This window comes from Micrasema longulum, unplaced genomic scaffold, assembly GCF_059751315.1.
Source record: "Micrasema longulum isolate JH-2025_06_02 unplaced genomic scaffold, ASM5975131v1 h1tg000870l, whole genome shotgun sequence".
NCBI classification, from domain to species: Eukaryota; Metazoa; Arthropoda; class Insecta; order Trichoptera; family Brachycentridae; genus Micrasema; species Micrasema longulum.
The window spans coordinates 33,776-57,179 of NW_028278062.1; the positions used below are offsets into that span (position 1 = coordinate 33,776).

At 33.7% G+C, this 23,404-nt stretch overlaps 2 long non-coding RNA genes across 2 annotated transcripts in view; one reads left to right on the top strand and one right to left on the bottom strand.

The window, feature by feature from the left end:
- Nucleotides 1–21,964, bottom strand: part of LOC148278499 (uncharacterized) — a 54,352-nt gene extending 32,388 nt beyond the window's left edge. Inside the window, exon 1 of the long non-coding RNA XR_015823174.1 lies at nt 21,790–21,964. This is a non-coding gene — a long non-coding RNA (uncharacterized LOC148278499). The remainder of the gene's footprint in view (nt 1–21,789) is intronic.
- Nucleotides 1–23,404, top strand: part of LOC148278498 (uncharacterized) — an 81,262-nt gene that overhangs the window by 33,774 nt on the left and 24,084 nt on the right. The window lies entirely within an intron of this gene.

A 23,404-nucleotide genomic window follows, 5' to 3' on the forward strand; every position in this document is an offset into this window, starting at 1 on the left:
TTCGCTCTTAGGAAGAGCAGTTTGTAATTTTTCTAAAATTGAGAAGATGTACAATTTAGACATCTTTAACGACTCAGCTCTCTGCTACAAACGGAAACTGAGTCTTATAGACTTTAATGTTTAGTATCACTAATATTATTATTGTTATTATTGGAGCACATAAGGGAATTTGCTTATGTGTGCCCTACTTCAAAGTTTAAAGTTACACAAATTCTTCTTACATCTTGTTGTATTGTTAGATAGTTATTTCATATATTGTGTTGTGTACGTAATTGGTGCTGTGTTAGGTTTAGTTTTTGTTTGTAATATTTTCTAGATTTATATTAACATAGCACTGTGTGCACAACATTAAATTTAAACAAATAAACAAATAAACAAAATAAACAAAATAAAGGTGTTTTCTACGGCCGCGAGAGCGTTCGGAATAGCAGTGCTGGGGAGGTATTTTAAATCTTCTCTATCCCCTAGAGCAGTGATCCCAAAGTGGTCTATATCGACCGCCAGGGGTCTTTGACAACCTGCAAGGGGTCTACGTCAACGAAAAAAAATTTTGGGGGTCTAAGAAATGAAAATGGGGGTCCACGATAGTGGATCTCAACATACACTGATAGTACCTATTTACTTACATTATACTATCTTATAATATAAAGACATGTACATTATTTATAAAAGTACCTATGAAGTAAAAAAATTATTGTATACGTTTAGAAAATTGTGTAAGTTGAGGATGTAGGCAATATAGCGAGGAAATTTTTAATTTCCTTTCCATCATCATACCTAGTGGGAAGGGGGTTCAGCGCTGTTACCAATCTCCTAACGAAAAAAAGAAACAGACTGGACATCATTGGCCGAGGAGATTTAAGATTAAACCTGACAAAATTGACGCCAAATGATGATAATTTATTTTTAAAGCATCAGGTTCATACTTCCCACTAAAAACATTTACTTAATGCTTAGTTTATTTTATGTTTTTTTTATGTTACGTTTATTTTATATAACAGATACAAAATTTTATTTTGAGTAGTTTTAATTTAAATTCAATTAATAAATGTATAAAACTTAACATTTGTTTTAACTTTAAGTTTTTAACACTAAACTTCACTACAGGTAGAAATTTATGAAAAATCAATATCAGGTAAGTAGGGGGTCTACCAAAAACCGAAAAACATGGCAAGGGGTCTACGACACAAAAAAGTTTGGGAATCTCTGCCCTAGAGTCATTAATTTGGGGATTTTATTTTTTTTAACGCGAAGACACTATGCTTTATGTAATTGCCACACTGATGATTAAACGTCAAATGATATATAAAACTGTTTGAAAACGGGAAAAAACGAAGACGGTTTAGTCAATTCAACCTAATGAAATGTTTTGGGTAATGCTTGAGGTCGAAATAATGTTCTAAATAGAAATCTTAATTAATAAAATAATCAGTTTGAGACCCCTGAAACATTATATTTACAAGTTCATGCTCGTTCGGTTGTACATAGGAAGTGCGTACTACTGACTTTGCAACAATAACCGATGAACCTGAGATTTAGTCTGTTGTATAATAAACTCAGAGCATTTGTGTGCCTAATAATGAGTGCCTAGGGTCAGAGCCAATGAACGACCGTTTAAGGTTCAGCTTGTAGTGAAATCCACATTAAAGGTATAAATTTCATTTTTCAATTTATTTCAACAGAGAGGGAAAAAATTTTGAGAAGGGAATATGGAAGTCTAGGCATGTGGATGTTCAAACATGGGCAGAATGGTGAATGTTACACAGTGTGTAAAGTGGCCACTTAAACCAGCCAATGACAGGTCATAAGCCCTGTAAATGCCTAGACTTCCATATTCCCTTTTCAAAATTTTTCCCTCTCTGTTGAAATAAATTTCAAAATGAATAACTCCCTAGGGAGGAAATCCTGCCACTCTGCAAGCTTTTGGACATAATCAAACATTGTATAAATTTCATTATTTAAGCCTACAAAATAAAAGAAAACAATAAAAAACACATTATTTTTTCTAAGAACTTTTACTTTTTTAGTGAAATACAAATATTACGATTATAATTAATATATGGGCAGAATGGGGAATGTTACACAGTGTGTAAACTGGCCACTTAAACCAGCCAATGACGGGTTATAAGCCCTGTAAATGCCTAGACTTCCATATTCCCTTCTCAAAAATGTTTTCCCTCTCTGTTGAAATAAATTTCAATATGAATAACTCCCTAGGGAGGAAATCCTGCCACTCTGCAAGCATTTGGACATACTCAAACATTGTTGTATAAATCACTTTATTTTGCAAATAGTGTCTACTCCATATAATTTATAAAGGTTTCTGTATCGAGTGTTGAGGGATTCTTTAAAATCACTTTGATAATTAATCTTTGTATTATATAAAGGGAGTTTAATATATTGGCGTATGCACCACCCCATCCAACAATACCATATTGTAATAAATATTGTACAATTAAGTAGTGAGCTATTTTTAAATTATTGATTCTTAAATCATTTTATCGGCATATAATGGTCAGCACATTAGCTTACCATGCAAGAGGTCTCGGGTCCGATTCCCGGCATGGTTGACATGAAATATTTATTTTTAAATTGTGTTTTTACACTATAATATTTCAGTCCCTGGACTGGCACCTGGGGCGTAAGATTGAACATCTTACCTTCACGTATTTTTTTATTAAATCAAGATACGCTGGTGTACAAATGCAGTGCCCTATGCACCATTCGGTGCGGAAAGGGAATGATGATGACGATGATTCTTAAAATATTCCTTAAACTAGTAAATATGTATACAGGGTGTTCTTTAAACCCTGTCACATCCGAAACCACGATGATCAGTATGAGCAAGAAGAGATTTTGGCACATTATAATATTTTTTTAGAACGAATAAAATTTACAAAAATAAAATATCAAATAAAAACAACTGGTTGCTTACTTCTGCAGGGGAGAAATGAGGAGGGGGAGGGGGAAGTCTGATACGCTGTCAACCGCGCGGCCTCGCCCCCCTCGCTTCTCCCCTGCAGAAGTCAGTAACCATTTGTTTTTTTTTATATTTTCTTCATTCTAAATATATTTTTTAGTCTTCTTACCCATACTGATCATCGTGGTTTCGGATGTGACAGGGTATAAAGAACACCTGTATATACTGTCGCTTCAGTTAGTTTTTATCCAACAGATCAAAACATGAATCCGCTGAAATGAGATTTAAAGTTTTTTTTTACAAAAAAGACATAAATAATGACCACAACTTAAGACAAAATTCGTTTAAAAAACCCCTTAAATATTTTTTTTTCAATATTTTTTTTGGACTTTCTTAGAACTCCTGTAAACTCAAACTCAATTTGTCTCAGTGGTCTGTTGGGCAAAAATGAACTGAAGTGACAATATATCGACCATGTTCAGGTCAAAGTTAAATTAATTAAGAAGAGGGAAATATCACTTTTTTTAACAAGTTAAAATTAATGAGGATCAAAAAATGTAAAAAGAACACCCTGTATACATAATATTTGGAATGGTACTTTAACTCCAGAGAAGCTACGTCAAAAAATTTGTAAGGTTTATGAAAAACTGTACTAAAAACAAGAATATGGACGAGAGAATCCTTATATGGAGGAAGTTCAGAGGTTTTATACTTCTTCTCCATCTTTTAAGAGATCCTAAGATCTGTGTTACCCCCTGAGATGATGAGGTCCAACTGAACGTAGTTATGCAGAAAGCAGCCAGTCCACAATAAAAAAAAATTAAAAAATTGTTATCAAGTTCAGGAAGGTCAATGCTATGTTCTGCTTGAAGCAGCTAGGCTGTTTTCAAATAAAAAAACTATGATAATCACCTTCAGAAAATTACATGATGTCAAAATGTCATGAAATATGAAAAAATGCGCGTATGAAAAATTTCCAATTTCCCGTAGCACTGGACTTCCTCGTTGTTAAAGCTAAACACATATTTTTTTCATTTAATGCGGTTTGCTAACACTCTATAATTGCGATTCGTTACCCTTGAACAATGTAATAGTATGAATGGTTCAGAATACCAAATTATCAAAAAAAGATACAGTACTGCCAGCAGGGATGCTATTCTGAACCACTCTCGCGGCACGAAAAAAGAGTTTTTCTCGTGTATTTTGTAGGTAAATACACGAGATAATACGGCCGCGAGAGCGTTTGGGATACCAGCCCTGGAGCTTTACATCAATATAATGATCAATTGGATTAAATTTTGTTTTCATCTTTCACTTTCAAAATGATTTTGTCGGCCTCGTGGTGTAGAGGTCAGCGCGTTTTGCCTACCATGCAAGAGGTCTCGGGTTCGATTCCCGACATGGTTGACATGAAATATCTATTTAAATAGGTGTCGTGACGCCTGGACACACACGAGAGCAATGCAATTCTGCCATAATATGCGTAGAAGCAATACGCGCCAGATGGCTCCCAAGCATACGAGAACAATGTAATCCTACCTTGTTTCTGTGTTACTATAGTCATTATATGTCATTTTTTCGCTACAAAAGGAATGACCAGAATCTGATACGAACATCGAATGTTAAGGATCTGGGCGTTAGATTTGTGAGCACCCTGACATTTCATGAACACATAGAGACAATCAGTGGTAATGCATTGAAGATGTTAGGATTTGTTCTGCGTACTGCCAGGGTTTTCGAAAATACCCGCGTACTGAGAACTCTTTACAACTCCTTGGTGCGAAGTTGACTCGAAAGTGGCTCGATGATTCGGGGGCCAAATGAACTGAAGTACTCTCTTATGATAGAGAATATCCAAAAGAAGTTTCTGAGATATCTCTACATGAGAGTGCGGGTATTATCCTCGGCTCTACCCGACCGAGTTTCTCCAGGGTATGCTTGGCTACAACAGTTTAGAGACTAGAAGGAATGTGTATTTGACTACACATTTTTATCGATTGTATGATCGATATTTCTGATATTATGATGAGCATTGGTTTGTATGTTCCTGATAATTACCTAAGACAGCGTCAGCATAGATTGTTTCATATTCCGATATTCAGGACCAACCTGCCTATGGTTATGCCTGTTGGAAGGGCTACCGCTATGCTGAACAACATCGCTCTGGATATTGATCTGTTCCATGTATCCGAAGGGGTTTTCCGGGGCAGGATTCTCCTACTACTTTGACATGAGTCTCTTTCGTGTATTTTTTTTTCTTTTTTATAATATGTACGTATTGAATATATGTTTGTAATGTATATGTTATATTTAAAATAAATGTTTTTTTTTATAGGAAAGAAATATTTGCGTTTTTATGATTTAACCAAATATTTAATTTTGAGGGCCATTTTCAACGAGTTGTAAATAACTCTCTATTAGAAAATGGAATCAAGTTGGGGTAAAGTGGGATTCGAACCACGGAACTTTGGTCCGTGGGTCCGAGACACTAGCCACAGGACCGCAACCCGATCCGATTGAATTGAATTGAATTATTTGTATGTAATTATGTACTAAATTATTTCTGCTTTTTTTGTTTCCCTGGACTGGTACCTGAAGCGTAAGACTGATCATCTTACCTTCATGTAACCAAAAATGATCAAGATACGCTGCGATTGGTTTACCAATGCAGTGCCCTATGCACCATTAGGTGCGGAAAAGGAATGATGATGATAAAAGTTGTATCACGCTGAAAAAATCAACCGCAGATACTAACTGGCAGAAGTATAGTTTTCTTTTATATTGATGAGAATTGGAGTTTTGGGGCTCGTCAAGGTACCGAACTAGGAATAGAGCTCTATGCTATTCTGTGCTAATGAATGATACAAGTCACTATTTACTACACAAAACTCAATCCAAGGCAGTAATATAGGTGACGTCATGATTCGGATTAATCTTAATGCCACTAGTAACACAGGTAACGCAGCGTGAGAAATTTGGTAAGGCGAGAATCTCGAGGGCATGCTAATAAACGCATTTGACTCTGCTGTTTTTACCCACGCCGGACTATACGCGAATTACAACGGGGTATTATCAGAAAAAAACAATAGCCCAAAAAAATGCCTACGAGACTGCTTAAAAAATTAAAATGAGAACAATTAGAGATGTTGGACTGTTGTCCATTCGGAATGTCTCAATCGAATAAAAAATAAATGACTTTAAATGCTCTTCTTAATGCTTGGCAATCGCGATGGGAATCTTCCCCTTCAGGGAGGGTTAATTTTCTTTTTTTTCTTTAAATCCGTCAGCGCTTAGAATCTTCTTGGGTTATCCCCGATCACTAGACTACGCAGTTTTTATCAGGTCATGGTAAATTTAATCAAAAATTATTTGTTTTTAATATTATTGACTCCCCTTCGTGCTGCTGCGGATATCCTAACCAATCTTCTGAACACATCCTGTGGTCTTGTCCCTTTCCCCTTCTTTATGATTACCGAATGGAGCTTCTCGCTACTATCCGTGGCCCTGTTATAGGTCCTGTCGGATATACAGATCTGGTGGCTTCTAAAATGAATTTCGAGGCTTTTAAAAAGTTTTCTAATCATTTCGGCGAATTGATCATGGCCAATCAATTTAATCCCAGTCAGTGAAGAATTCACTTCCCTCTCTTCTCAATCCAATGAAGTACATACATAATATGTACATCTGGATTACTTTCTTTCAACACAAAGATGCTAAGGCTACCAGATTTCAGAGAGCTACTTCGGGCAGCTTTTCTCGTTTGACAACAAGCAAATTTTCCGTGTATGTGGGCACCGCCAAGGAGACATATGTCCTCAGATGCGGTGTGCGGTATGTGGTGGGCAAGCTGTTGTCCATTCGGATAATTGGTTAATGTATTGCCATTTATTGACTCACATAAAAACTAGACTGAATTTGTGATTTGCTGACTTAAATTATAGTCCTTAAAATATAGCTTGATTAGAATGACAGTTGTCAGCAAAAGTGAGGAAATAACTTTGTAGTAACGTCTAAGGAGTGATTTATATTGACATACGAAAAATCGTTCGTATCTGGCATGTTAATTTATTTTTTGAATACAATGCTTGACATATAAATCAACATAAATATAAAAAATCAGATTTAAAACAAAAAAAAAACTTAAATAAACCGAATTATTAACGACGTTCTTACAAGGTTACATCATTTTCCAAAACGTTAGAGATGGAACAAATTGATCAATGTAAATTGATCGAATAAAAAAATTATTAATTTGATGTTGTTCATGAAAAATGTATAAATGTCTTATTTTTGGTGAATAATTGTCCTAAACACACTATAATAGAACAATGTTTGAGTATGTTCAAATGCTTGCAGGCTGGCTGGATTTCCTCCCTAGGGAGTTATTCATATTTAAATTTATTGCAACAGAGAGGGAAAACATTATTGAGAAGGGAATATAGAAGTCTAGGCATTTACAAGGCTTGTGACCTGTCATTGGCTGGTTTAAGTGGCCACTTTACACACTGTGTAACATTCACCATTCTGCCCATGTTTGAACATCTATATTCCTTCAATTCTTTCATATGTTGATGGTTGTAAAGTTAAAGAGCTGAAACCTTTATTTATGCGGGTGAGACTCATCTAATTGAATTATTTCACCTACATACTAGGCAACGCCTGAAAATGTTATTTTTTCAATTTCTATACTTCTTCATGGACCAGGTGGATTTATCAACAATATTTTGAGTTTGTCCAAATTTTTGTAGACAAGGACTGGATTCAACTCCCCGGGGAGCTGTTTATATTTAATAAGTTAATATAAACAGCTCCCCAGGGAGTTGAATCCAGTCCTTGTCTACAAAAATTTGGACAAACTCAAAATATTGTTGAATAATATTTTAGTCACATAAAAGTTTTAAGTATATTTTTAACAGAATTTATTTTAAAATCTTATTTATGTTTTTTTATTTTTTTTATTATTGCGCGATTAAAAAAAAACATTCATTTAAAATGGTAAAATCGTATGATTTCCTCATTTTGCGTGCGCTTTACCAGACTACAGCCTCAACTAGATGACTGACGGAAGCGGTGACCGGTACTCAGATGGCTAAATGTGCGTAGATTTTCTGATGATGACAGTCGCCAACCCTCAAATTTCAGTTCCGTTCAAAGTTTGTGATGCCAATAATTCAAAAGGAAAATAAAAAGTAGAGCAAGAATAATATCAAGCAACTAATGTCAGCTTTACCGAAAATCTTATGTAAAGTTTCGTAAAATCAATACACGAATATGTGGGTTGGCAAGCGTACCAAGGACATGCTATACTAGAACGAAATTAGTACTATTTAAAACTACGCTAATATAGTGCCCTACAAACCCATAAAAGGGAACAATTATGTAACTTTATAAATTATCGCAAGAAGCTATTTTATACGAGAATAAAACACCGAAAAGCGATTTGCCTATGAATGTTGATAAATAATAATAATAATAATCAAAGTTTATTAACAAAAATAACAATAACTTTATCTACAACATAAACACTTGGGTAATAGATTTCTCTGGATCATGTCTAGTCTGCCTAACTAGGTACAACCTTTAAGAAAAGGTAATATAGAAGTCTAGGCATCTACAGGGCTTATGACCTGTCGATGGCTGGTTTAAGTGGCCACTTTACACACTGTGTAACATTCACCATTCTGCCTATATTTGAACATCTATATTCCTTCAATTCTTTCATCTGTTGATGTTTGTGAAGTTAAAGAGCTGAAACCTTTATTTATGCAGGTGAGATTCATCTAACTGAATTATTATTTATATATTCAGGCGTTGCCTCAATCTTTGATGCGCCTGAACTACTGACATAGCAATAATAAAATTAAATATCCCAACTAGAAACCTCAGACAAAACTTACTCTTTCATACCGATAACCATAGAACTAACTATGGTGTTCATTCCCCTATGCCCAGAATTCTTAGATCTGCCAACAAACATACCAGTCTTGATTTCTTTGAAAACGGGCTGTCTTCTTTCAAAAGATCACTGAATCAAATTCGATTATAAACACCTCTCTCCCACTTCCACTCCCACCAAGTCGACTATATACCATTGTGTCTTTTTACTTTCCTTTATAATAATTTTCTATGGATAAATATGTCCTTAAAAATGCCCATTGGGCGTATATATAAGTCAGTATAAAAATAATCTCCACCAACAACCTACAGAAAGTGGCTTGGTGGGATTTTAGTTTTCGTAAAAATATGAAAATTTTAATGTTAAAGCTGTAAAAATGTATAATTATATTAATAAAAAAATAATAAAAAACATTTTAATAGATTCTCCATTCTTAACTGCACGATATTCGAACATTCCGACTTATCTAGAAACTGTGAGTAACATTTTTGAATGCTTGCCAAGCTGCATTCTGCAGTGGAATCAATAGTTCCTCTACCTTTTCATTATGCATAAGTGATCGCATTTATGGACTCCGTTGACATATAATACATAGACGCGCTGTATAGAGTAAAATATTTTTAAAAAATCAGTGACACAAAAACGTGCCCATAGTTACTATAGTCCTTAAAATACAGCTTGATTAAAATGACAGCTGTCAAACTAATCATGTACCGATCAAATCGATTTTTTTCAGTTTTTTCATGCAAACATGAGACTCCGTTTCCGAAAATTGATATAAAAACGCAAAAACAAGCCTATTTATAGTGTGTTCAAGACAATTCTTTACTAAAAAATAAGACATTAAATACTTTTTTTCATGAATTACAACAAACGAATTTTTTTTTATTCGATCGATTTACGTTGATCAATTTGTCTCATCTCTAACATTTTTGCAAAATGACGTAACCTTGTAAGAATATCGTTAATAATTGGGTTTATTTTAGTTTTTTTTAGTTTTAAAGCTGATTTTATATAAGTATATTGATTTATATGTCAAGCATTGTATTAAAAAAATAAATTAACATGCCAGATACGAATGATTTTTCGTGTGTCAATATAAATCACTCCTTAGACGTTACTACAAAGTTATTTCCTCACTTTTGCTGACAACTGTCATTCTAATCAAGCAAAATTTTAAGGACTATAATTAAGGACTCCATTGTGAACTGCTAATTGCTAACTGCTAATTTATATATTAACGTATTACAACAGAAATGAAGAGCATTTTAGAGAAGGTAATATAGAAGTCTAGGCATCTACAGGGCTTATGACCTGTCATTGGATTACCTTCTCTAAAACATTCTTCACTTTGGTTGTAATATGTTAATGTTAACAGGGAGTTGAATCCAGTCCTTGTTTACAAAAATTGGGACAAACTTAAAAAAATGTTAATATATATATAGTTTACATTACTATAAAAAAAAATAAAAAAAACGATTTATTAATGATTAAATGGAATTTCGTAGTATTTAAAATACTATTTTTATTAATTTTTCTGATTCCGTACTTCCAATGTCTGTCAACTTAATCGTAATTATTTTTTTCAATACTGTTTTCAAATACATTTTTCGTAATCAATTTCCCGTAGGTATGAACTTCTTCATTGTTTTAGCATCCTTTAATGAAAAAACAAGTGTAATTAAAAAGATCCTGCACAACACAGGAAATTCCTAACTAGTCGGGACCTGAAACAAAGAACCTCTGTGCATTGCAAAAACAGTTAAAAAAATCATAAACTTTTTTTTTGTTTTTAAAAACGTTCTTCAAATCTGATGGTAAGAAAATAATAATTATTTTAAGCAAATGGACGATTAAGTAGAAGCTAAAAAACGTTATTATGATTTTATTCCCTTGGTTTAACGGTGTAAGTAAATAGAAAATCTCTCCTTAATAATAATCACATTGGAATGACCCTCAGAGGGCATTCGGAGATGCTAAGGGAGGTTAGTCTGGAAAATTCCAAGCATATTTTCCCAGGAAAAACCAACAGCCATATTTGTAGGATTTAGATGGTTGTTGAGGGTTAGAGCTCCTACCCTTAGCTAGTAGGAGATCGACAGACGTCACGGGGTTGATATTTCATGCGTATTTTTTACATAGGGGATACCGAACTGTAGTACGAGCGTAGCGTAGCGGCGGGCTGACTCTTTGGGCTGACTGACGTTACCACGCCCTGTGGTCTCTTTATAGGCCGCGTTCCTTTGTTCTTTATGTCTCCATGGTATGACGAAGTTAATGTACTGAAAGACTTTGCTTTTATGTAGACGGATGTTAAATGTGCAACACTGTTAGTTACACAGCCGAATATGCTGAATTGTATTCTACGTAGATCCGCGTTCCTTTGTGCTTTATGTGGCGGCCTTCGTGGAGTAGTGGTCAAGACGCTTGACTCACGCACGGAAGGTTCCGGGTTCGATTCCCGGTGAAAACAAAAAAAATAAAATGTGATTTTTCTCAAGCCTGGGTGCTCTGTGCTCTGCTCTGTTGTGGTGCAAAAAAAATGTAAAAATGTAAATGTAAAAAAAATGTTTGTGTTAATTAAAAATTCCTGAAAAAACTAGAATACAAATTTCATTTGCATTTTCCAAATTATTTAGCTTCGTTAAAATTTTATAACCTTGATTCATTAGCACGCAGAAGAGATTTGTTTGATCAGATCCTGCTTTACAAAATTGTAAATAATAAATTCGATTCCCCGGAACTAATTAATCTACTTGCTTACCGTGTCCCCTCCAGGCCAACTAGACTCTCTGATATTTTCTATATTCGTAAAATTAAAACTAATCATCGGAAACATTCTACGATCCCTCGTATATGTGAAACATTTAACAAAAATTTAATAGTCTTTATATATTTAACACTCCATACAATATGTACAGAAGAGAACTAATAGGCTTGATTTATGCTCTTCATTCATAATTCATTAAATCATTCAATCAAATGCAATTTTCCACTCTTACTTTCCTTCCATCATCCTTTACCAGTCCTTATCAATTGCCTTCTTTTACTTTCCACTATCTCCTTGTTTTGTCCATATTTAACAACAACAACAACAACAAACCATCACGCCGTTTCCCCGTAGGGGTAGGCAGAGAGGATAGAACGCCATAACACTCTATCTTGGCATACAGACCTCGCTTGCTCTACATTCATACATCTTCTTATGCACGCACGCCGATTATTCCTACTTTTGACATGTCCATCTTCAAGTATTTGATGGACTTGATCGTGCCATGTCTTTCTCGGTCTTCCTCGTTTTCTGCATCCATCAACATTTGCATCGTAGATCCTTTTAGTCGTTCTTTCGCTGTCCATTCGCTCTACATGTCCAAACCAACGCAGCACCCCTTTCTTAATTCTGTCAACAATGCATGTCTCAGCCTTACACACTTCACGGATCTCGACATTTGTGCACCTATCATACATCGTTTTACCACACATTCGCCTGAGGGATCGCATTTCGACAGCATTCAACCTACTTTCATCATTATTTTTCCAATTCCATACTTCGCTCCCATACATTAGAGTTGGAACTAGAACTCCGTTGTGAACTGCTTGTTTAGCCTCCTGCGATAAACATTTGTTTGCCAAAGTAGATTTTAGTGCACCGTTCACCCTGTTCCCGGCACTCACCCTCCTTTCAATATCTTTATCGGCCTTTCCGTCCCTAGTAAACATACTTCCCAGGTACACAAATTCTTCTACCTGATTCAGAATATCTCCGTTCACGCTGATCTCACATTTAGTTATATTTTCATCCCTTTCAAAAACCATCACTTTCGATTTATCAACATTCATAAGCAAATCGCTTTTCTTGCATACCTCGTAGACTTTTGTTACTAAGAATTGAAGGTCTTCTTTGCTGCTAGCAAGAAGCACGGCATCATCCGCATACAGAAGACAGTTAACAGTTATACCATTCATTTTTGCTCCCATTCTTAAATCTTTCAGTTCTTATAAAGTATATTTATTATTTATATGGTTCAAACTTTAAGCCGTCGACGCTTTATTACAGTATTATTTAGTGAATACATATAATTGGATGGCAGGCCCTACTATGAATACATTTTATATGTTTTTTTTTAAATATTAATTTAACCTGTACATCTGTTTGTATTCTAAATAAATAAAATAAAATGAAATGTCTCTATATCATAGGCCACAATTACCAAAACACATATCTTTGTTATCTATTGAATACTGGTAAAAGAAGAAGTATAAATATTAAAAAAAATGTTTTCAGGCTTGCCTAGTAGGTGAATTGGTTCAGCCGGATGAATCTCACCCACGTGATAAAGGTTTCAACTCTTTTACGTCACAAAAGTCAACAGATGGAAGAGTTAAGGAAATGTGGATGTTGAAACATAGACAGGATGATGAATTTTACACAGTGTGTAAAGTGGCCACTTAAAGGCTCGCACAGAGACATGCATATTTTATTGGCCCAAATTTTTTTAATTCTTTTTTTACTGATAATATTTCATTGATTCCAAACTTTCAAAATTTTCCTTCTTTTAAAAAACACGCACTATCCTGGATTCAAACTAAAGATATGAACTCGTTTTTTCTATGATATATTTTGTTGCCTTTTAATAATAAGAAATATTTTTGATTTTTTTTAAATATTTTTATTTCCTTTTTTAATTACTGTTTTAAAAAAACATATAATTTTTACAGAATATTTTATTTTTTATTTCTTATGTTACACAAAAATATTATAACGGTCCATTATTTATTATAGAAGCAAAAATTCATTAACATTTTCTTGTATACCCACGAACAGGCCATGCCTTTGTGGGATTTATTTGTTTACTATTTTTACTATTAATATGTCTTTCATTGCTATGTAATTATGCTTTCTTTTTGTAATACTCTGTTTTACCTCTTATGCTTATTGTATAAAAAAAAAAAAAAAGAATAAAAAAATTTAAAAAGCAGCCAATGACAGGCCATGTAAATGCTTAGACTTCCATATTCCCTTCTCAAAAATATTTTTCCTCTCTCTTGCAACAACGCCATCGTGGTGTAATGGTCAGCGCTTTTGCCTACCATGCAAGAAGCCGGTTCGATTTCCGGCATGGTTTTTATTTTTTTATTATTTTTTTGTTTTTTTTTTTACAATATACATAAGAGTTAGAACAGAGTATTCAAAAATAAAGGATAATTACATAGCAATGAAATACATATTAATAGTAAAAATAGTGAACGAAAAAATCCCACAAAGGCATGGCCGGTTTGTGGGTATACATGAAAACGTTAATGAATTTTTGCTCCTATAATATTTATTATTTAGACAGTTAAAATATTTTTGTGTAACATAAGAGAAAATAAAATATTCTGTAAAATATTATATGGTATTTTAAAAATATTAATTCAAAAAGGAAAAGAAAAAATAAACTTAAAAATATTCCTTATTATTAAAGTTGATATGAAATATTTATTTAAAAGGGTCTTTTCCCACTGGAATATTTCATAGTCCCTGGTCTGGTACCTGAAGCGTAAGACTGATCATCTTACCTTACGTAACAAAAATGATTAAGATACGCCGCGATTGGTGTACCAATGCAGTGTCCTATGCACCATTAGGTGCGGAAAGGGAATAATGACGATGTTGCATCAAAGCTAGATCAATAATAAGTTTTGATTTTATTTAAATAATGGCTGCCATGTCGGCCTGACACGAACAAACGCTATTTGGCCGCACGGCAGGGCGGGCGTCGCGATGCCGACGCTCCCATCCTCTTGTACACCGACGCCGGCGTCTGAGGACGACTACCCGGCGCCACGTAGATTAAGGACGATCAAAAACACAAATACCATTTCTGCCAATTCTACCTTCATATTATTCTTACTATGGATGGCTTAAACAGCGCTATTTCCGAAATGAATGTTGATAAATCGAAAATGACGATTTTTGAAAGAGATTAAATTTTAACTAAATGTGAACGGAGATATTCTGAATCCGGTAGAAGAATTTGTGTATCTGGGAAGTATGTTTACTAGGGATGGAAAGACAGAAATATATTGAAAGGAGGGTGAGTGCCAGGAACATAGTGAACGGTGCAAGGATATTGTTTTTTTGTGTTTAAAAAAGTTTGTTTTTTAAAGTTTACATACAGTCGCTTTTTATGGATCCCAATCAGATTATTTCCTAATATTCCTTATAATTTCTTCCCATTTTTCTCTTTTTACTGGATTTTTGGAAATACCAAAATAATATTAACTGACATTCCAAGTTCCTAGGTCAACAATGTTTGAGTATGTCCAAATACTTGCAGACTGGCTGGATTTCCTCCCCAGGGAATTGTTCATATTTAAATTTGTTGCAACAGAGAGGGAAAACATTTTTGAGAATGTGGCCACTTAAACCAGCCAATTACAGATCATAAGCCCTGTAAATGCCTATATGCCCATATTCCCTTCTCAAAAATGTTTCCCCTCTCTGTTGCAACAAATTTAAAAGTTCCGAGGTACCTACTTAAATTCAACATTTGAAACATTCAAGTTTGTAAGTGAAAATTCTTGATGGAAGTTCATTGTAATTTATTATATAAACAAAACACGAGTGATACTTTAATCCACAAATTTGGAATATCCAGTGACCGGTTTCATCGCTTTCGCGACATCATCGAGACTGGTATCTTTATTAAAAAGTTAAATGTATTTATACATAACAGAGGTAAGGATACATATTTATGTATCCTTTATTTTTGAATACTCTGTTTTAACTCTTATATTCCTCTTACTTATCTTTTTCAATTATCAATAAAGGAAGGCACGTTTCCTGAAATATGGAAAAAGGCAAATATTACACCTGTGCATAAAAAAGGAAATAAGAGTCTTGTAGTAAATTATCGACCCATTTCTCTTCTTCCCATTTTTAGTAAAATCCTTGAAAATATAGTAACCGATCAGCTCTTCGATGTTATAAAACCACATATCAATCCCAATCAACATGGATTCTATAAGAAACGGTCAGTTGAATCAAATCTTTGTGAATTTACCGATATTGTTTTGAATGCAATGGATGCAGGTTTTCAGGTAGACGTTTTATATACGGATTATTCAAAGGCTTTCGATAAAATAAGTCATTCGGTCTTACTTCGCAAGCTTTGGAACATTGGTATACGGGGGAATCTGTATCGTTGGATATGTTCCTACATTAGTAACCGCAGTCAATCGGTCTCACTCAAGGGATTTAATTCATCATTTAAACCAATCCCATCAGGTGTCCCTCAAGGTTCGCATCTTGGACCCTTATTTTTTATTATTTATATCAATGATATAAGTTTATGCATTCAAAACTCAAATTTTTTGCTATACGCTGATGACAATAAAGTATTTAAAATTGTGTCTTCAATAAATGATTGCGAAGTTCTTCAAGCTGACTTAGATAGAATCTGTTGCTATTGCAAGGACAATCAGTTATTATTGAATTCTGATAAATGTCTTGTCATGTCATTTACTCGAAAGAAAAAAAGTATACTATTTGACTACAAACTATCTGGGAAAATTGTCAATCGTTCAATGAAAGCGAGAGATTTGGGTGTACTGATGGATGATAAGCTTTTATTTAGAGATCACATAAACACAATAGTAGATAAGGCGTACAGACTTCTAGGGTTTATCTTACGAATCTCCAAGCCATTCTCATCACCAAATACATTAAAACTTCTTTACTATACTTATGTGCGAAGTCAACTCGAATTCGCTTCATTAGTATGGTCCCCTCAATATAATGTATATATTAATCAAATTGAAAACATTCAAAAGAAATTTATAAGGAGCCTGGAATATCGTTTTGGTAACATTGAAAATGATTACGGCGCATCTTTGATCAATTTTAATATAGAATCACTACAAAAAAGGCGCCTTAGATATGATTTAATTTTTCTTTTCAAAATTCTCAATAACATAGTTGATTCGCCGTATCTTTTACAAAATATTGGTTTCCGTTGTCCTCTTCGCTATACTAGATTAAATTCCCTTTTTTATGTACCAACTTGTAAAAACAATTATACCTCGAATTCATTCATTAGACGCACCTGTAGAAATTATAACGGACTCAGTATTGATGTAGACATTTTTAACTGCACGTTGCATTTGTACAGAAAATTTCTTCATGGGGTCGATTATTTGGGATAGTTGCTGAATGTACATCTTGAGTGGTTTATGCTATGCATATGTGCCGCATGTAATGTATATGTTTGTGTATGTTTTATATGTGCGTTCATGTGTGTGCGTGGATGGCTCGGAGTGTACATTCGGTATTTTTATTTATTTTAATTTATTACCTCCATGGAAAACGCAAATGTCAACAATTATCTTTTTTTCACTTAAAATTCTTATTTATTTTTTATTTTTTGTCACATTTAATGTTTATATCTTTTTAATTTATGAAAACTTAATTGGTCTTTTTATGTTAAAAAATTGTTGTTTTTAATACTGATTTTGTATGACTGTATGTTTTCTAAATAAAATAAAATAAAATAAAAATAAATAAAATATATATTGTAAAAAAAAACAAAAATATAATAAAAAAATAAAAACCATGCCGGAAATCGAACCGGCTTCTTTCATGGTAGGCAAAAGCGCTGACCATTATTACACCACGATGGTGTTGTTGCAAGAGAGAGGAAAAATATTTTTAAGAAGGGAATATGGAAGTCTAAGCATTTACATGGCCTATGACCTGTTATTGGCTGCTTTTTAACTATTTTTTTTTGTTTTTTTACAATAAGCATAAGAGGTAAAACAGAGTATTAAAAAAATAAAGCATAATTACATAGCAATGAAAGCAATGAAAGACATATTAAAAGTAAAAATAGTAAACAAAAATCCCACAAAGGCATTTCATGCGTATATGTGTATGTACTTCTTCCTTGGGAGATTACAATACGAGTAGGTAGGTATTACAGATAAGGCTTGAAAATATTCAGAAAACATTTTTGAGACATCTCAATCGGAGATCTAGATTTACGAACCTTAACTATAAAACTTCTTGTCATAAACATAATATACTTAGTCTTGAGGATCGTCGTTTGGTATTAGATATGGGGATTTTACATGATATTCTTAATGGACGTCTTGATAGTCCTGTTCTGGTTTCTGAGTTGGCCCTTAATATACCTGGCTACCGCACCCGTCACACGAATCTATCTCTTTTCCATGTACCTACAGTTCGCACCAACTATGCACAGAACTCTCCTCTGATTCGCTTGACGCGTAATTATAATTTATTTTTCAATAAAATATACATATTTAACTGCAGTAAACTCACTTTTAAAACCAAAATTAAAAAATTATCATATGAAAAAAAATATGTTTCTATTCACTCATATCACACACACTTACCCTGTCCCTAAACCTACCCTCACACTCATATACAATCACACACATATTCACATACCTACCAAAACCACGCTCCACTTTTTTACACACGCATCCTCACACAAAAAAAAACTCGCACACATGTACTTCTATGAATTATATCTAACTGAACTGGATTTTTATAATTGTATTTATGTGGAAAACTGATTTGGCTTTATTTTATGTTTTTTTTTTATAATGTGTATATTTTTTTGTATTGCTGTTGTTTTTCTGAATAAACAAAAGTTTAAATTAAATTATGGATAAAGATTTTAAGTTACGGCGAAGCGCGGTAAGGGAGTGCGGCGGGGCGTTGAATTCTTCGCCCTAAAGCTAGGGTTTCCTAGGACAGCGGTGCCCGTATTTTAACGGCCGTAGTGAACTGTGATGCAGTGGACAGCCGTCGTAAAGGTGACTAGGTGTGGTTTTCTAGGAAAACGGTGTTATCAACACCATTTAACACCGTTTTCCTAGGAAACCACTCTCTGATCACCTTTACGATGGCTGTCCACTGCATCACCGTTCACTACGGCCGTTAAAATACGGGCACCGCTGTCCTAGGAAACCCTAGCTTAACCGAAATATATATTTTTTATTTACTTCTGCGTTTGGTGATTTAGTTTTTGTTTTTTAAAACGATTTAATCTGTTTAAGGTGTTTCGGAAGGGTAACTGTTTTAAAACAGCAGTTACAATTTTTTTACCACCTCTAGAGAGAAGATGATGATTTCTAATTTTATATGCAGCTTGGGTGACAAATGGTGACCGTTTTTCCATTATCAGCGAAATTGCTTTTTGCGACTGCTAGTTATCAATGATAACGTTGTGAGCTGCTATATTACAGATAAGGCGATATGAAATATGTGCATATTTCGTTTTAAAAAAAAACATATATTCGAAACTCGAAGCGTGGATAACATAAGACCGCTAAAAATAGATTATGGTTAATTATTATTATTGCGTCAACCACAACCATAATACAAGATACTCTAATAGGGATGTGATACTAAGTGAAGGGGTCAACACTGTTCCGGCATCGAGACAACACTATTACGTGGGCAAAAAAGGTCCATAACCTTTTGCCAGAATCGTGGAAAGACGGGAGCGTTGTCAAGTTACGGAAGGTGTTGACCTCGCTCTTTCATGATATTGGTCGTAGGGAGTCAGAAAAGTTGATGCATGCTACGGATTGGAGAATCTTACTGGATGTCAAAAATAAAATATAAAAAATAAGGAATAATTTTAAAAATATATATTTATAGATGACAACCATGAAGGTTCGCATAAATAAATTGCCTATGTTTTTATGAATGTATGTATGTGTATGCGCATGGGTGTATGTACGTGTGTGTGTATGTACATGTGTATATATGTGTATATATATATATGTGTGTATATATATGTGTATGACTGTATGTATATGAATCAAAATGTGTATCCGAATAAGTTTTGTCTGTGCTCTATATAAATTTGTTAACTATTATAATATATTAAAATGTAATTGCCTAGCTTGGAACGGGGTATGCCTAGCTTGGAACGGGGTATGTAAGGTTCGTAAATCTGGATCTCCAATTGAGATGTCTCAAAAATGTTTTCTGAATATTTTCAAGCCTTATCTATAATACCTACCTACTCGTATTGTAATCTCCCAAGGAAGAAGTACATACACATATACGCATGAAATCTCCCCGGCCCGTCTGCACCCACCACGCAAATGGTAAATATCCATGGAGAAAATACGGAATACGTTTGTACGAAGAAAAATCAGACCGTGTTTCACCTAAAGCTTTTTTTTTTCAGAAATACCTTAAAAATTAATGTTTTTATTTCATTATCATTTACAGAATTGTTTAAAAACATGATTTTATAGGATTTCATTCCCATACATTTTATCAGACTACAGTCAGAACCAGTAACGCATTACATTTACACATTTACAGTATATTCGTCAAAATTTGTTTTTTTCATGCGTCAGGACATTTAGACGAAAAGGAAATAATTATTTGGCTTCAAACTTTTTTGGACCAAATTTTTAGTACTATGTGAGAAGTTGAGATGATGCCAGCCAGGGATATTCCAAACGCATACATAGAAAAACATACAAAATACACGAGATGAAGTGTTTTCTACGGCCGCGAGAGGGGTTCAGAATAGCACCCCAGTAGCTCAATCACAAATAACTATCGACGTGCAAATAAGCGACGTGATAATTTCTCACCATGATTGTTTATCGTATTCGTGATCACAGTGGAACATCCGTGAGCACCTAATATTAAATGCCAAAATATTTACGTTTCGCGACGTATAATCCTGCTACGCAATCACATATTTGAATTTCACCGGTGTAAATATGGAAAGTATTCCAAAACTGATATTTTTTTCATTATTTATCACGCTTTTTATTGCATTTAGCCGGCGCGGCAGTCGGCAAGCCAAAAGTGAATAAAAGCAGTCGCCATGGTAATTGTAATATGCATGCAATGTAAATGCAATATATTGTATTATTTTTTATAGCAAACGACGTTTTTCGCGAATGAACTGTATTTATTTACGAGAAAAACAAAAAACAAGCCGACACGAACGTTGACTTAGAGATTACACACGCGTTGACTTATGACTGCGATAACTTAAGCATGTTCATTATTGTTCATTGTGATCGCTCAAATGCTTAGCATGTTTTTAAGAACGTCGATAGTTATTTGTGATTGAGCTACAGGACTGGTATTCCAAACGCTCTCGCGGCCGTATTATCTCGCGTATTTACATTAAAAAATACACGAGATAAACTGTTTTCTCGTGCCGCGTGAGTGGTTCAGAATAGCACCCCAGGGGTGATATTCCAAACGCTATCGCGGTCGTAGAAAACACTTTTATCCCGTGTATTTGTATGTGAATAGGTACCTATTTAAAAAATATGTAGGTGGGTAATTAAAAGAAATATGAAATAAAGACATTTTCACAGATTTATATTACTTGATTTAGCATGTAATTTCTGCAAAAATGTTTTTACTAACTAAATGAGTGGCGTTTTATCCTCTCTACCTAACCCTACGGAAAAAAAAGGTTTAGTAGTGATTTTATACACTTTTGTATATTGAGAAAACAGTTTACTCGGGTGGTTTCAAAGTTGCAACATAATTATAAAATGCATCTAATAACATCCATATCTGCAAACATTCAATGAATTAAGTTAATCGTCGCGTGTTTTATCGTAATTATGTAAGTATTTGTGTTTATATTATAAATATTCATTTAATATTCACGTAACGTAGCAAGGAACAAACAGCTGATGTAAATAATGATTGCTCAAAAATGTCACTTCGTCACTACTTGTTGCAATCACAAATCACAACACAAAAGCGAGAAATAAAACTTTCGCAGTGATTGTAAATGTAACATAAAACGTGTCTGATTAGTAGAAATAATGTATTTAAATACTATTCTTGGCGGTTAATATCAGTTTCTGCAGAATTAACTAAAATAACAATGACACAATATAGTAAATAATGCGCGGGGCAAGGGACAACAAAGAATTTATTTTGATACAACAAAAAAACACTCACCTTGTTTGACAGAAAGCAGTTTTTCCAGTTTTTCTATACTCAGTAATGTCAAAACTAAACGTATTACCCCTTGACAAGTACACGATAATTCACTATTTTAATTGAAAACAACACAGCGATGTTTCCCGAAATACGCACCGCTACCCGACACACCAGAAAAAATTCTGGCAGCAAACTAAAAAAGTTCACATTACAAACAAAACTTTATCTTAGGCGAGCGAGACATAAGTCGGTAAAGTAAGAATCTTCTTAATGTAATCGTTAACACACTAGAACAGTAACAGTGATTGTCCACAGATGTCATTGATGTACTATTATTTTAGAAACATGGAATATCGCTCAGGAATATCGCCGACGCGCGATGGTTGCATGCCAGAAAATTGGGCCCTTATTTTGGATTTTGAAATATATTAGATAATAGGAATGGGGAAATAATGTATAATTTAATTAACAACGCATTCCCCACTGGAAAAACATTTTTTTTGTGTGTTTTATTTATCTATTTGTATTTTTTCTCTTACAAACAATAATTAATAAAATTAATGGGTTACCCATGCCGAGAACAATATACTTTTTATTGAAATATTTTTATATTTGAGAATAAACAAAGAAGACTAACTTAATAAACAGAGATAATTAACAAAAATATTCAGACAGTTTTAAACACTACGTATTTATGTTTATAATTTATTTATGTATATCTATATTATTTATATTACAAAATGCACAATGAAAATAACGAAAAATACAATAAAACAAAACAAAACCTAATATAAGCTATACACTTGTGTAGCAGTTGATTCAAGATTGGTTTGGGCGAATGAGACAATCCATTTTACTTCTACCTAGCTCCACTATCCATTTTTTTATAGTCTTTTTGAACATTTTCTCATAACTAATTGTTTTAGTAGACAGTGGAAGTAGGTTATAGATTTTAATTGAATAATACTCAAATCCTTTTGTCCGAAACTGGTATTAGTTTATATTTGTTTAAGTTGTCTTTGTGTTGAGGATCTAGTGATTATATTATTTGTATTAAATGTATTGTAGGAGTTATGTCTTTCATTTGAGTAAGAGCAGTTTTTGAATCTGTAAGTGTGTATTGTTTTAGCATATAATTTTTTTGGTGTCATAAGTTGTGAATTGTGGAATATTTCTTCAGTTGATGCAATTTTAGTTTAGTTTGATGTACTTATTTTTCACGCCGATAATAGTTTGTGATAAATATCCAATTCAAATATATTTATAGGTCAAATACATTTTCACACCACAGCAAAATTAAAACATAAAAAAAAAACATAGGGTGGATTGACTTTTATTGTGAAATAATTTGCTTATATTCCAGTCTTTTTTTTTATTGCTTTTATTCTACTTAGCTATTTTATGCATTTATACCTTGGACCAAGAATATATAACAATATACCATTTGCCACAAAATCAGATAAAAATCTTGAGCAATTGAAAATATTTGTTAAAAAATGGCTACTTGATTTGGGTCCCGAGGACTGTCTTGAAATGGTCACCCCACCAAAGCAGTAAACTTGTTAATGTATAATTATTTTTGCATTTCGTGTTTCGTATTTGTATCCACACAGTGTCTCTATGAATATATGTC